This window comes from Nothoprocta perdicaria, unplaced genomic scaffold, assembly GCF_003342845.1.
Source record: "Nothoprocta perdicaria isolate Ctin4 unplaced genomic scaffold, notPer1 scaffold_16, whole genome shotgun sequence".
Lineage (NCBI taxonomy): Eukaryota > Metazoa > Chordata > Aves > Tinamiformes > Tinamidae > Nothoprocta > Nothoprocta perdicaria.
Window position 1 is genome coordinate 430,339 of NW_020454760.1, and position 13,403 is coordinate 443,741.

At 35.5% G+C, this 13,403-nt stretch overlaps 1 protein-coding gene across 1 annotated transcript in view; it reads right to left on the reverse strand.

Annotated features, from left to right (window-relative positions):
• Positions 1-13,403, reverse strand: part of ERC2 (ELKS/RAB6-interacting/CAST family member 2) — a 278,502-nt gene that overhangs the window by 211,532 nt on the left and 53,567 nt on the right. The window lies entirely within an intron of this gene.

The window sequence follows — 13,403 nt, forward strand, 5'->3', positions numbered from 1 at the left end:
ACTTCTTAYTAATCACTTTGTACATATAAATTAAGTAGAATTCTGCATAATCAGATGTAGCATAACACATTATTAAACACTGGTATTTTGCGATAATGGTTAGTTGTCAAGGTGACTAATGCACCCACCCAAAATTGACAGGTAATCAGTTCTCACATTCACTGAGGTTTTTGACTTACTCCAATATTCTTAACTTTTAGAGCTAAATAAGACATAAACCAAAACCAGCAGCTGCCTTCTCCTAAGCTTTAGGATTTAAATCAGCAGTATTCTAACWTTTCGATCAATTATTTAACTAAAAGCACAGTAAGTTACTTAAAACRTCTAAATGCAGTATTTCTTGAACCAAAAATACGATTACAAATACCAATCAAACTCATTTCAACCAGAATGCTACAAAAATGTAGCATAAGAGAATTAATTTATTTGTAAACATGTAACTTCTCTTTCTTGTTTCCTCTTCCCATTGCTCAGGTAAATGTGAATTTTGCTGAATGTGAAAAAACACAGACATAAGTTGCAGGAATCAGATGCCACCAACAAACTTAGATGACACATACACCMATACTCCAGCACAGCAGATAAGTCTAGCAATAATCTCAGAGGCCTCTGTGCTCTTGACTGGTTCTGACATCACTTCTTGCCTAAATTAGGCAACACAGGTGTGTGGAGAAGGGTAGAAAGAGAGAGGAAGAGTTTTCAGGCAAGGCCAGACCTCTGTGTTGTACCGCTATCCAAAACAGGTTTTTTCATCCTCTATCCACATAGTCCTAAACTCAAGCATAAAACAAGGGCTTATGAAATGCTTTACTTACATGCTGAAGTACATACATCAAGGGGAGGGAAAAAAATGAACATTAAGAAACTCAGCTTTTCTTTGATTTGTATATCAAAAACACCTTCAAACAACCACATGTGTTCTCATATTGGAAGAGTGTCCTCTGGCAAGAGACCACATACAAAAAGTTTTAACTGAGAAGATTTGTGAAAGGAACTTGAAATGCATGTGGGACAATTTAGTTTCTAATTGAAAACACATAAAACATTTCCTGAAAGGAGCTACTGAAGCTCTACTTTCCCCATGATTTTTGACAATTTATTTCTTTTCTTTGTAAAACAGCTAGCATGTCTAGAGAATTATTTCTTTTTTGTTCATGACTTTTTAATCTGTTTCCCCTTAATAAAATTATTTCTTACAACTACGGAGGGAAATGCTATTGCTTCACAAATACCTTTAGATAGAGAAACAGGACTATTTTTTTTCAACTTTTCGCTTTGCTTCTTTTTGCTTCTTCTTCTCTGTATAAACATAGTTTGACAATACTGAAGGTGAAACTGTAGCATAAAAACTGCGTCATTTTCTCCCAGAAGGAGGTACAGGCTACAAAGCTCTGTCCAAGTCAAACACCAACATCAACAGAAAAAGTCCAACTTTTGTAGCCTGCCTTCATGTATTTCTGTCACATGTGCCTTGACACACCTGAGTTCAGTGTGACTATACTAAAATTTGTTTACAAGTTACACACAGCAACATCTGGATTCAAAAAGAAATAACATGGCCAACAGCTGGCACAACGTGTTTTTATTAAATGCAGCCTGCAGCCCATACTGTATCTGTGCCTGGTTCCTTTGTTCTTTCTGGAGATGTAAATGCACATTCTCCTCCCCTCTCTGTCTACACCCTTTTTCCACTCCCTCACCTCTCCACAAGTCTCTGGTTTTCAACTGAATGATCTCTTACTTTTCTGAGACACAGAAGAAAGAGAAGATTGACAAAGAATTCGYTGTCTCAGGCACATGGGTGTTTTATAGTTAATAGCTTACACTTACCTAGATTTTTATATTTTTTATATATAAAAAACACTTTGTATTGTCTAACTGATAAAATAAATCTTTGTGTAACTCGTTTCTTTAGATCAGTTCAGCTTTTAAAATTATACTTGTCACACCTACAGACCTATACCTATTTTATAATGCACACATTCAACTTTTAGATCTTAATTATTTCAAATTATGAAGTGTAGTGAAACAGACACAAATAAATGTTAAAGAAAATAATTAGGGTTATGAATAGAAAGTACTAAAACTTAGAAGAAATTTACAATATAACATTTTAAAATCCTATTGAGGTTTTTTGCCTCATTACCAGTGAGATGCCAAGTCGTTGCTGAAGCACCTAAGCCAAAAAATTGCTGCTATATTGCACTTGCACAGAGAGCTTTTGTAATGAAATTTGATGACTCATCATGAAATTTTAATTGATGAACAGAAGGAAATAATACTACAACATCAGTAGGGAAAGAGAAACAACATCAAACACCACTGCCGTTATGCATTTCTTCTCTGCCTACTACTAGTTATRTTTGCATCATCTCCAGCGTGTCACTTCAAACGACATAAATATTTTACTAAGGTGAGAGATACCAACCAACATGAGGATTTTCTAGTACCACAAAACAAATTTTATAAGCCCAGTGATTTTTTTTTTTAACTCCCCTAATTAATTGTAATTATGTAATAGACTTGCAACAAAATACCATTCCAAAAAAGCTTTTCAGTTCATTAAATGTAAACAATTGCAACTTCAAGTCTCTCAGGTTGCATTTGGTAATGTTTAGTCACTAGACCTTTAATAAATTCATATTGCACATAGTCTAAAATAGGATAAAGTACAAATGACAAGTATGCAAATTCTTTTCAGGTAACAATACACAGGATAAACAAGTGTCAAAAACTAAAAGTTTAAGATGGCAGTAAAAGGTCTGCAATATTTGAAAGTATAGAAAAATGCATGGCCTTCAAAATTTTTACTATTAAAAACAACCCCCCAGTGATGAAATTAAAAACAGCATAATAAATAATTTTTAAGAGGATGGCAAGTAAGTGTTAGAGTTCCACCAATCTAGTTATTATTCTACTAAATATTAATTTTCCATAGCAAACAGAAGCAATATAAACACAGTCTATTCAAAACATTCTTTTCATGAGCTAAACACAGCCTTCGAATCATGAAACACACATCCTGCACCCCCGAGAGTGATTGCAAAGGGGAATCTGAGATTGACCCTCAGAATAACRGTAAAAAGGGCATCCTGGTGATCTCCCAATCTCTTCATGGGCTGTGGACATGTCTGTCACAGGCCTGAACACCCAGCATGGTGACTCATCAGCATCAGCCTCGGCAGCACCTAATCCATCGGCTTCCTCCCGTAAAGACAGGGCTGCGACTAACCAGGAAAGCTGGCACTATCAGAGCTTTGCTATCAAGTCACAACGTTAACCTGTGGCTCTCTACAGAGGGATGGCAGAGAAGGCTCCTCCTGCTTCACTAACACAAAATCTTCTGTATTTGGATTTCAGTATCCCAAAGTTGTGCATGTACTCTACATACAAAGAATATAATCTACTCAAGTCATTTCAATTAGTAAGTTCTTTCTCAGACATGTCTGTCTCAAACTAATTATATGCTAWCCAGTACCACCATTAATCAGAACACTTGTTTCCACAAATAAACCAAGCATATAAAAATACTTTCAGTATAAATGAGAAAAGGATATGCAATATATACTACTGCAGGTGAAACAGTAAATARAATCATGGAATTTATTTCTACATTCCAAATATATAAGAAAGACTATTTTCACACATCAGCCTCCAGTCTGACAGGGCAGTTTGCAAGCCCAGGGGCTGGCAGAGGACACCCTGGTGTTATCCTGGAGACCGGCACTTGCACAGTTTCGTAAGAGCCGCTACCTCTGGAAAGAGCCCGCTGCTAGGAACCGCCAGCTACAGCCACCACAAGAACAGATCTAAAACACTCCGATCTCTGCTTAATAATCAATCAAGGGCTGAGGAACACTTAAGTTCTATTTTGTTAATTAAAAAACAGCCTAAGAAAAATGGATAAGCATGTATAGATACGGAGGGAAGTACTTGTAAAACATTTTGCGCTTTTTAACACATTTTGCTCATTTATTACAACTTAGAGTAGAACATCAGTCTACATTTGAATTTGCTGCATTATTTTCTGCCAAATCTCCAGAAAGAAATTGAGTCAATCTTTTAGAAGATGAGATAACTCTATTTTACCATTAAATGTTATGTCCAGCTATTGCAACATAAATGCTAATATTACTAACTCACTGATTATCATTTTAACAAAAAAAAAAAGAATCCTCTTCTACAAGGCAGTAATAAAATAGAAAATAATCCCTTGCTCAAACATATTTATGATTTATCTATCCTTTAATAGTCAACTTTTCTTACAATACTTCCGTGTTAGGATTTAAACCTCTCTTAAGACTGACACTTCTCTCTAGGAATCTCATAACGTACAATGACTATTTTATTATTTTTCATACAATCTTAACACTTTACAATCCACACTTACTACAGATTGGAACATTGGAACTCTCTACAGCTCTCTCACTGGACTCTCGCCCATTTTCTGGGATCCTACATCTTACCACATAAACTCTATTCCGAAAAATCACTTATTTATATATCATGCAAGTTGATGGAATTCTCCTACAGAGATCTAAAACTCTTGGCATCAAATCCTTTTCAGAAAGAAATCCATASTCAGCATCTCAGCACGCATTCAGACCACCTTTCAAGGTTAATCTTCCGTCAGACACAACGTCTCTGAACCAAAGGATTGTGCCTCTCCTTATTTACATCGTTGCCGGTCAGGTGTAATACTCATACTAATTGGCATGATTCTAATGCAGAGTAATTGCAGGTGAAATCCCAGGCAAGTCCACARTTTCTAAAGTGTAACAGCGTGCTGGAAGAGATCACAAAGTATCTTACAGTCGCTTTGCTACATTTAGAAGCACTAAAAGCAAATAGCTATAATATTCCTATTCGGTAGCAAATGTATTTACAATAAAGTACTTATAAAAGTTAGGTCTCTTATATGCACTTGTCTCTTTTAGCACTGAAGACCTGTGTGAAGACCTCTATACCCTATCACCACAAGCAAGGTTTTAAAAGACTATGCCATTTTGAAAGTTGTGGAAAACGTTAGCACTGAAGTTTCTTTTCATTTGAAATAAAAGTATATTTAAAAGTAAATAAAAGTGTTTTAAATACATTTATTGTAAGATTTTCATCATATTGCAGTTTTTCATGTTAATATTTTCTTTAGAACAATTTACAACAAGAGAGAAAAAGTGCAAAATAATCCTCTTTAGCAGGCTTCTTCTCATCCTCCTATCTTCTGCATTTTCTAGGAGGAAACCAGTGGTACACTGGATGATCTCATCATATGGGTGATCTAAGGAAAAGAACRGTACAATGGTGCTTTAATATTTTTACAAAGCAATTAGAAAAGAGGACTGTTAGTCTATATTTTGTCTCATTAACACACCCCGTGCAATACTCAATACACAGCTGCTATACAGTCCTCATTTCAAATGGGAAGGAGTTAAGGAACTGTATTATTACCTGCCTCAATTTAGTCTTTCAAAGCTGAGGATCATCTATTTCTTTCTCTGACCCTTCTCTTATGCAATGCATTTCCTACCAGATGGTAAGAATCTGCAAGAAAAAAAAAAAAAAAAAAAAAAAGAACCCTAAATTGATTTTTTAGCTCATATCATTATGCGCCCCTTAAAACAAAAGATAAACAGAGAAACTGAAATAAAATGATAAAGTAAATTTATTTTAAAAATTAGAAAAAAAATCCAAAATGCATGCACAAATTGTTAATTTAGGGATGACAAAAATAAATATGAGGGTAACTGACAAACAATTCATTCACTATAGCACACTTACCACAGAAAGGCTTGCAGGACTTTGATAGTTGTAGTCACGACCAGTGCCCAGTGTTCACTGGATGAAGAGGGTCACTGTGAGGGCCCCCCGTTTAGCTCTTCTGCTACACCCTGATGTCCTCCCCAGCTGCAGCTGCTGTGTGCATACAGAATAATCCCTACATGCAGAATAAGCACCAACTTGTGCTTTTTCTCCTTTTTTTTTTTTCTTTTTGTTAATCATAACTGTCTTACAGAATTACAAATGGCTGAGTTAATTGGATGTTTTGCTAATAAAACACAGCAGAATTAGTTTCAAACGTTCACTTAATATTTTCTTTCCCTTTTCTACCTAAAGGAATGAGTGTGGAATCTAAATATCTGGGTTTTTTTGAGCAATATTGCTGTTATGTTTTTGCTTTCACAAGTAGAAGCATTTCAAAACAGTTCCTGGAAACTCTTTCAAGGATCATAGTTTTTCTGAGAGTGAAAATTCATTTGGATTGATTATTTACAATTAACAATATTTCAAAAGTTTGAATTGAAGAAMGCTCAGCACCCTGGGGTTTTACTTATACATTATCCCTTAATTTCTTGACTCTTATTGCTAGTTTTGGAAGCAGTTCCAATATACCTCAATGTCATAAACATTTTCAACCTTTACTCGATGTAGCTTTTTTCTGGTATCTAGTTACTGAAATACATATTCCCGAAAGTTGCACACAAGGAAACCTCCAAGCACAGTGTTTAAGCAAACATCACCAGAGATATGCGCAATTACCAACATGTAAATATAAATGTTTATAACCACATTTGGTAGTTCATCATTACTTACTTTTATCCATTTGCATTTTAAAAAGTTTGCTTAACCTACAGATATTAGTTGAAGGGAAAGCAAGCTCTGTACCTCTAAATTAGATTATGTCTTTGGGTCATTAAATTTGGTCTAGGTGCTTGAAAGTAGACCAGAACTTTCAGGCTTGAGCAAGCAAAGACACTGCCTGAATGTAAGGGATAAACAACACAGGGAGAGCAACTCATACGTAGGGGTACAAGGTAGCTATAAACTATCCAGGCTTAGAAAGGAGAGCAAATTATTTTCCAGCTGTGCAGCCTATATAAATAACCCCACAGGTTTCTCTTACTGCTTRCAAAGTTCTGTGACCCAGCAGAGCCAGAGAGGCTCAGGCCTGAAGGAAACAACCTGAATGTTCTCATGGCTGAGGGRAGGAAACAGGGAGGAGAGAACTAAAGAAACTCAAAGTATTTAAGCACACGAACCCTATTCAAATTGAGGAAAACTACACAAACTAAAGTTGTTGCACTGTTTTGGAGAGCTAAATCATAATGTTCAGATTCAGAACGYTTCTGTAATAAAGCTTTTGTGTATCAATATGAAAAACAAACTTTACATTCTATAAAGGCAATTTAGTCTTAATTTCTCTCAACATAATCTGGCAGATCATTTCTATAGAAAGAAAAAGTTAAATGGAGRAGGGCATTGATATTTAGAGAGTAAGACTTTCTAAGGTTTAGTAAGAATTTTTAATGTATGTACTTAGACACAGTACATTTACATGAAAACTTGCTTGCAGGGCCCAGAGCTTCACAGATATCAGAGACTTCTATCACTTCTCCCTGCACACATTCAGAAGTTCCTTTGCCAGCATCGAGCTTTGCAATCTCTTGCTCAAGTTTGAGATCACTCATTTAAAGAATGTTTTTGTCTTTCTCTTGTAATTCAGATTTTAAGTCCTTATCCCACTCTTTCCCTTATGGAAGGAAGCRGACATCTACCATGAATACCTCCTATAAGACTGAAAACCATGTTTCCCTTCTCCCAAAATCATCCTAAAATGATAGCATATCCCATCTTGAAAGCTCTTCTTTTAGCAAAAAAGACTTCAAATTCACAGGATCACAAGTCTCTGGACCAGGGTGGCCTCCTATGGGGATCCTGGGGAGTCCTGCTTCCCAGCCTACAAGGTTGCTTATCATCAACATCAATGCTCTTCTCCTGTGTCTCAAAAGAAACATGTGAATCCTGTACATTTTTCAAAAGGATGTGTGGGTCTGTCTGCCACAAATGCACCAAAATTACAAAGCCAGTAATGATTCAGGCTTAGATAAGAGCACGATTTACAATGTATACTCTGTTTCCCATGAGACTGCAGGCAGTTTTTCATTCCACTGCAGATCTGTTTTCAAGTGCATTGGTCTTTCCATGTGAACCACTTGGAAAACTTAAGCACCTAAACCAGGGCTTGTGTTCAACTGTTYTTAACACGAGGCATTTCTGCAGCCAACCTTCCCATGCTGGAGTTCCTCACTGGACCTCGCCACCAAACAAGCTGYGCAGTCACTTTAATTTTAAATAACGTGAATAAAACAAGTCTTTCTATGCAAAGATTATTCTTATCTCATTTCCATAGGAGTTTAATTTATTACATCCCTTGGAAAATACCAGGGAAAAGGCAAACATACAAACAAAAAAAATCAACCTATTGCTCATCCAAACTGCAAGTATTTCCATAGTAAATATTTCTATAGCATTCCTATAAATGCAGAACTGCTACCAGACTCTGGGAAGCTAGTGAGTTTTCACGCTAGTTATTTGGGAAAACTCTGAAGCTCTGTGCAGGAAGCATGAGCCACTTCAGAAGAGCTTTGAGGACGAAAGAGCTAGTGGTAAACTGAGTTGTCACAAAGATGGGGACTTTTTCTTACACCCCCCCCCCAACACACACACATAAAAGGTAGATTTTGCCCATTATTATATTCCTTAGTTTTGAGAGTTCTGCTTTAACAAGTTTTGTGCCTCTGTTCCAAAGTCTATCTTCATATTCTCATTGACAAATTACAAAGATGTTTTTGCTGAACGTACTAAACAGCACAATGAAAAGCTCAATAGGAATGAGGCATCCTGCACTCCTTGCCATCACTGACAAATTAACTTCTAATTGCAAGAATCAGGCAAGATATAAAGAGTGAAGGAGACACCTGTATTTTCATTTAAACATATGCAACCGTTCAGCTGCACTAGCCAGCTTGTTTTACAAAGCTAAGGGAGAGGAAGCTTTTATAAGAAACAGGTAAGAGACAAAAAGTGACACTAAAAATAYGCACCAAAGGCCACACAACACGGAGGTGCATCTCGCTCACAACTGCCATTCATGCAGCACAAACAACACAAAATGGGTGCCATTACAATGCAAAGCTTTCATTCAGACAGAGAAAAGTAAGATCCTCAAATGTATCAGGAAGCACGACTACTTTTTTAATGTACACTTCCCAAGAGAAACTGCAGGATCAATTACAAATAATAGAGTATTTATAGTAACTTAGATTGTATAAAATAAAACTATGTAATTTATGTAGGAACAAGGATGAATAAAATACGAGAATGTAACTGCAATAACACATAAGCTTGGCATGGTATAAAATGGGATTGGTAACAACATTCACATTCACACCTACTGAGAATAGTTGGATTAGCCCTTGATTCTCTTACTGCTTATAGAGACGAGCTTAATTCCCTTACTGCTTATATAGACCCAGATAYATACCCTTCTATACAAACTATAGATAACAGATTCAGAGAGGTTTGCAAGGTCTAAGAATTTTTATAAGAAAAGAAAACTTGCAAAMGAACATTTATTAGACATATTCAGAAAATCTTCATTGCTCTTCCAGGTAGGAAGTTTATCTATCTATATATTTTTAAGCAAAAAATGCTGTACTTTTACACAAATACAGGCAAAACTCACTGGACTTCAACAGTCCAGGCTCTAAAGCTATCTCATGCTGTCTTTATTTTCTGAATTTCATTTTCTGAATTTTGTTTTATTCAATATCCCTTAAGATTAACCCTAAGAARTTAAAGAATGTATCCTATTAAGTTCCCAATGACCTGAAATATCAGAGTCTGTTCTGTGGAGCCAAGCATAGCCTGGAAGCAAGTACAAATATCTTCTACTTTTCAGACCACACCACTGGCAAAATTGCCTAAAAACTGAGATTATTGAACATTCCAAGTTATGAATTTAAATTTTTGCTAGACTTTGTTAAGTAAAGTTGCAACAACAAGAACAGATTCATTCAAAGCATTTTCCTTCATCAGAAAGAACTACTGCATTTTTAATGCAAGTAATTTCCTACCAGAAACATTTAACAAAAAGCAGTCTGGGCAGTGCTCAGATTACAAGTGAATGTATTTTATACTTTAGCTTTTGCATTACCGTAACACTACATTATCTCACCTAATTAGATTTTTCCAAAACCTTTGGAAAAGGAACTTTCCACATGCTCTGGATGTTTGTTTATTGACTCAACAGAGTATACATGAACTAACCCATCTATTGTAGCAATAGGCATTATGGAAGAGCATTGCAGCCTAATGGGCTACAGAAAGAGATCTATAAAACCATCACACAAGGGATGCCTTAAACATATCAAACACCATAACATCTAGAGCTTTGAGAGATATTTCTCCCTCAAAAACAAAAGAGATTCTATGTTAATCATCAGGCCTTCAGATATTTTCTTTCATTAGCAATATGATCAAAATGTAAATAGTTACTACATTTTAAATTTTATTGTTAGAAGTTGCATATATGTTCTCCATTATTCTCTCCAAAATAACACCTTTTCCGATTCCTAAAGAAGTTTTGATTCCATGGATCTGACATAGCATATTCTTATTTATGAACTGTTTAGCATATGTCTCAATATAAATTGTGAGATATGACTTCATCTACAATTCTGAGTACCTAACTTTTGTGACAGTCTTAGGATCAGAAGAATAATAATAACAGAAAATCAAAATCACACAAGTGCATACTTGGAAAAGCTCTGTCTGAAATGACTGGCTCAGCAATGAAGAAAGCTGTGACAGAGCTAGCATAAAACCTCAGCTCTCCTAAGACACATATAACCCCTTTAATCCATCATACCACTATATCTTTTCTTATTCTGTTTTATGCAATTCATCTTCTTCCAGTTTCTAGAGCAAATGACAGAGGTTCTGCCAAAAAAAAAAAAAAAAAAAATTCACTAACTGACCCCACTATGGAGCAACTGAGGTCTCTCATTTCTTTTTTTCTTTGGCATGTGTCTTGTGGAAACATGGCATTATTCAATAAAGACAAAGACATTAAAGGTTCTACACAAAACCACAGTCTTTATACTTCCTAATTTCTCAATGCCTGATTCTATTCTTACAGTATTACTGTAGTGAAACAGAAAATCTTTCTTTAAAATACTTCTTTAATAGCTACTAGAAAAGAGAGTAGAGAGATGAAAGTAACAACAAAACAGTAAAAATAAAGAGAATTCTTCTAGAATGAAACAGGAAATTTACTAAGAATCTACCTGAACAATCTCTGAAAATTTCAGGGTTTTCCACTCTAAATTTCACAAACTGCAAGCACCTTCTCTTCCAAGTTCTTGCCAACTGTATTTCAGTCTTTTGATTGTCCCCATCGTGAGTGTTTAAGTGCTACAACTACTGTGGGGGACTCAGTATGGGGAATCAGTCTAGAATTAATACACCATCAGTTCACCCAAACACCCTCAGTATCATCTATTCAGCTCTCCAGATGCACTCCTGTTCTGCTAATGTCAGCATTAGCAAATGCCATTTGCTTATGTGCTAAGTGTCAGGAGCCTGTATTTTGCCARGCCATCTCTTCAAGTTGTAGCCTTAATGGGCAAGACTTTGCCTTCAGATATTTTCCCCTCTCCTACATTTTTATTACTTTTTCATTATTTAGCAAAAGTACATGGGCAGATATTCTAACAAGAAGTCAGCATCTACTAGTACAGCCTGTTTATATGTTACTTCAATACATATACCATATGTACCATTACCATATACCACTGGTAATATACCATTACCATAACACTTAAAGCATACTGGACAGACTTTCCCACACTAAAATGTCATAGAATTACTTGGTCATTAAACAAAAAACTTCAGTTACAATTAATTTTCCCATACATTAAGTCAGTGAGGATGAAAAGATTCATTCAAAGGTGCCCTAATTTCTTGTTCACCCGTTATGGCAGCACGACATCTAAAATATTCTTTATAAAGGGCATTTTCACAACAAAACAACACATTGCTTCCACTTATTATCTATAGAAAGTGTTGACACTTATGAAAATTAATGACATCTCATTATTTTCCTTCATCCAGGGTGAGCCATTAATTCAGTGTGTTTTCAGAAGAATCCAAGCCAGCCCCTGAAACATCCTAAGGGCTTTTCCTTTTACAGGTCCATTTTCTTCTTTAGCTTGCTATTTTGCAGGTTAGATGAGGCTGTCTTTGAGACGACAAGAGCTAAAATCCTAGGTCCAAAATGAACTTGCTAGCCAAGAGAAATACAAAATACCTCCTCTTTAATATTGTAACCTCATCTTGCAATTTTATCATTACAGTGAAACAAACTCACTATAGATCATACAGATCATCTGGTATGAATCCATTCTTTAAATGTGATGGATCTAATAGAGCAGTGAATATAGAAAACTTCTAAGACTTCTAAACATAGTTTCCATTCCTGGAAAGTTTGTTCATTCAAGGCAGTGCTGGAAGAAAACTACAAAAGCACAGCTCCACATCTGCAAAGCTTTCTCTCAGAGAATATGCAGAGTTTCATCATGTCATGTATATATATTGTCTTTCCTTCACAGCAAACATCATTTTTTTWAAATTTATTTTTTATTTATGCCAAGAAGCAATGTAATGCTTCARATCTTAAAGGCTGGAAGAAACAACTCAGACACTGAAAGCTCCAAAGAGACATAAAGGCAAAATCAGTGAAAAACAGAGACAATCTGCCATTAATTTATTTCTGAATGCAAAATAAGAACTMTATAAAGGAAACATTCCAATATATTTAAACAGAAATCTCTTTTTTCTGCCATTCATACAGTCTTTATTAAATATCTGAAGAAAAATATCTCCTGCAAATATAAACAAATGTATAAAGCCCATAATAAAAGCATAGGTGTTACAGTGTTCTTGGAATTAGGAACAAGAACTTACCAAGGAGGAGTAAATCAGACCTTGAACCTATACTGTAAAATAAAATGAAATGTTTGTTTAAAATATTAAACAGGACCTTTGTATGTTTTCATATGCTTTTTAATATATCATTTCACTTAGCATTCATACTGTGGGGGGGAAAAAAAAGTAATCGCCCAAAATGTTATGCAGATTCACCAAGAATATCAGTAATACTCCAAATAGGAATGCTATATACAGTTGATAATATCAACAGTGGACTATCATTTTTGTAAATTCTTTAAAACTTTAGCAAGATGTTGCTTTTAACTGCCATTTAGTTTCAAAGCTGCTCTGAGGAGCTGCATACTTAATACTAAATGTAAAGAATATCTTATTATATAAAAAATTACTTAAAATATAGGAAAAAGGAAGAACTCAGAATTACTAACAGCTGCATAGTCAGGAAGCTCACTTGAAAGCTTCACAACCCCGCTCCATACCTTAAAGTTACTTTGTTGGTGCTGTTCTTATTTGCATAAATAACGATGCAGCCATCATTCCCCAGTAATTGCTTCAGCTTGGGGGGTGGGAAATAACAGCAGCCCGTTAGGTGTGCCAGGCAGCCACACACAGCAGGC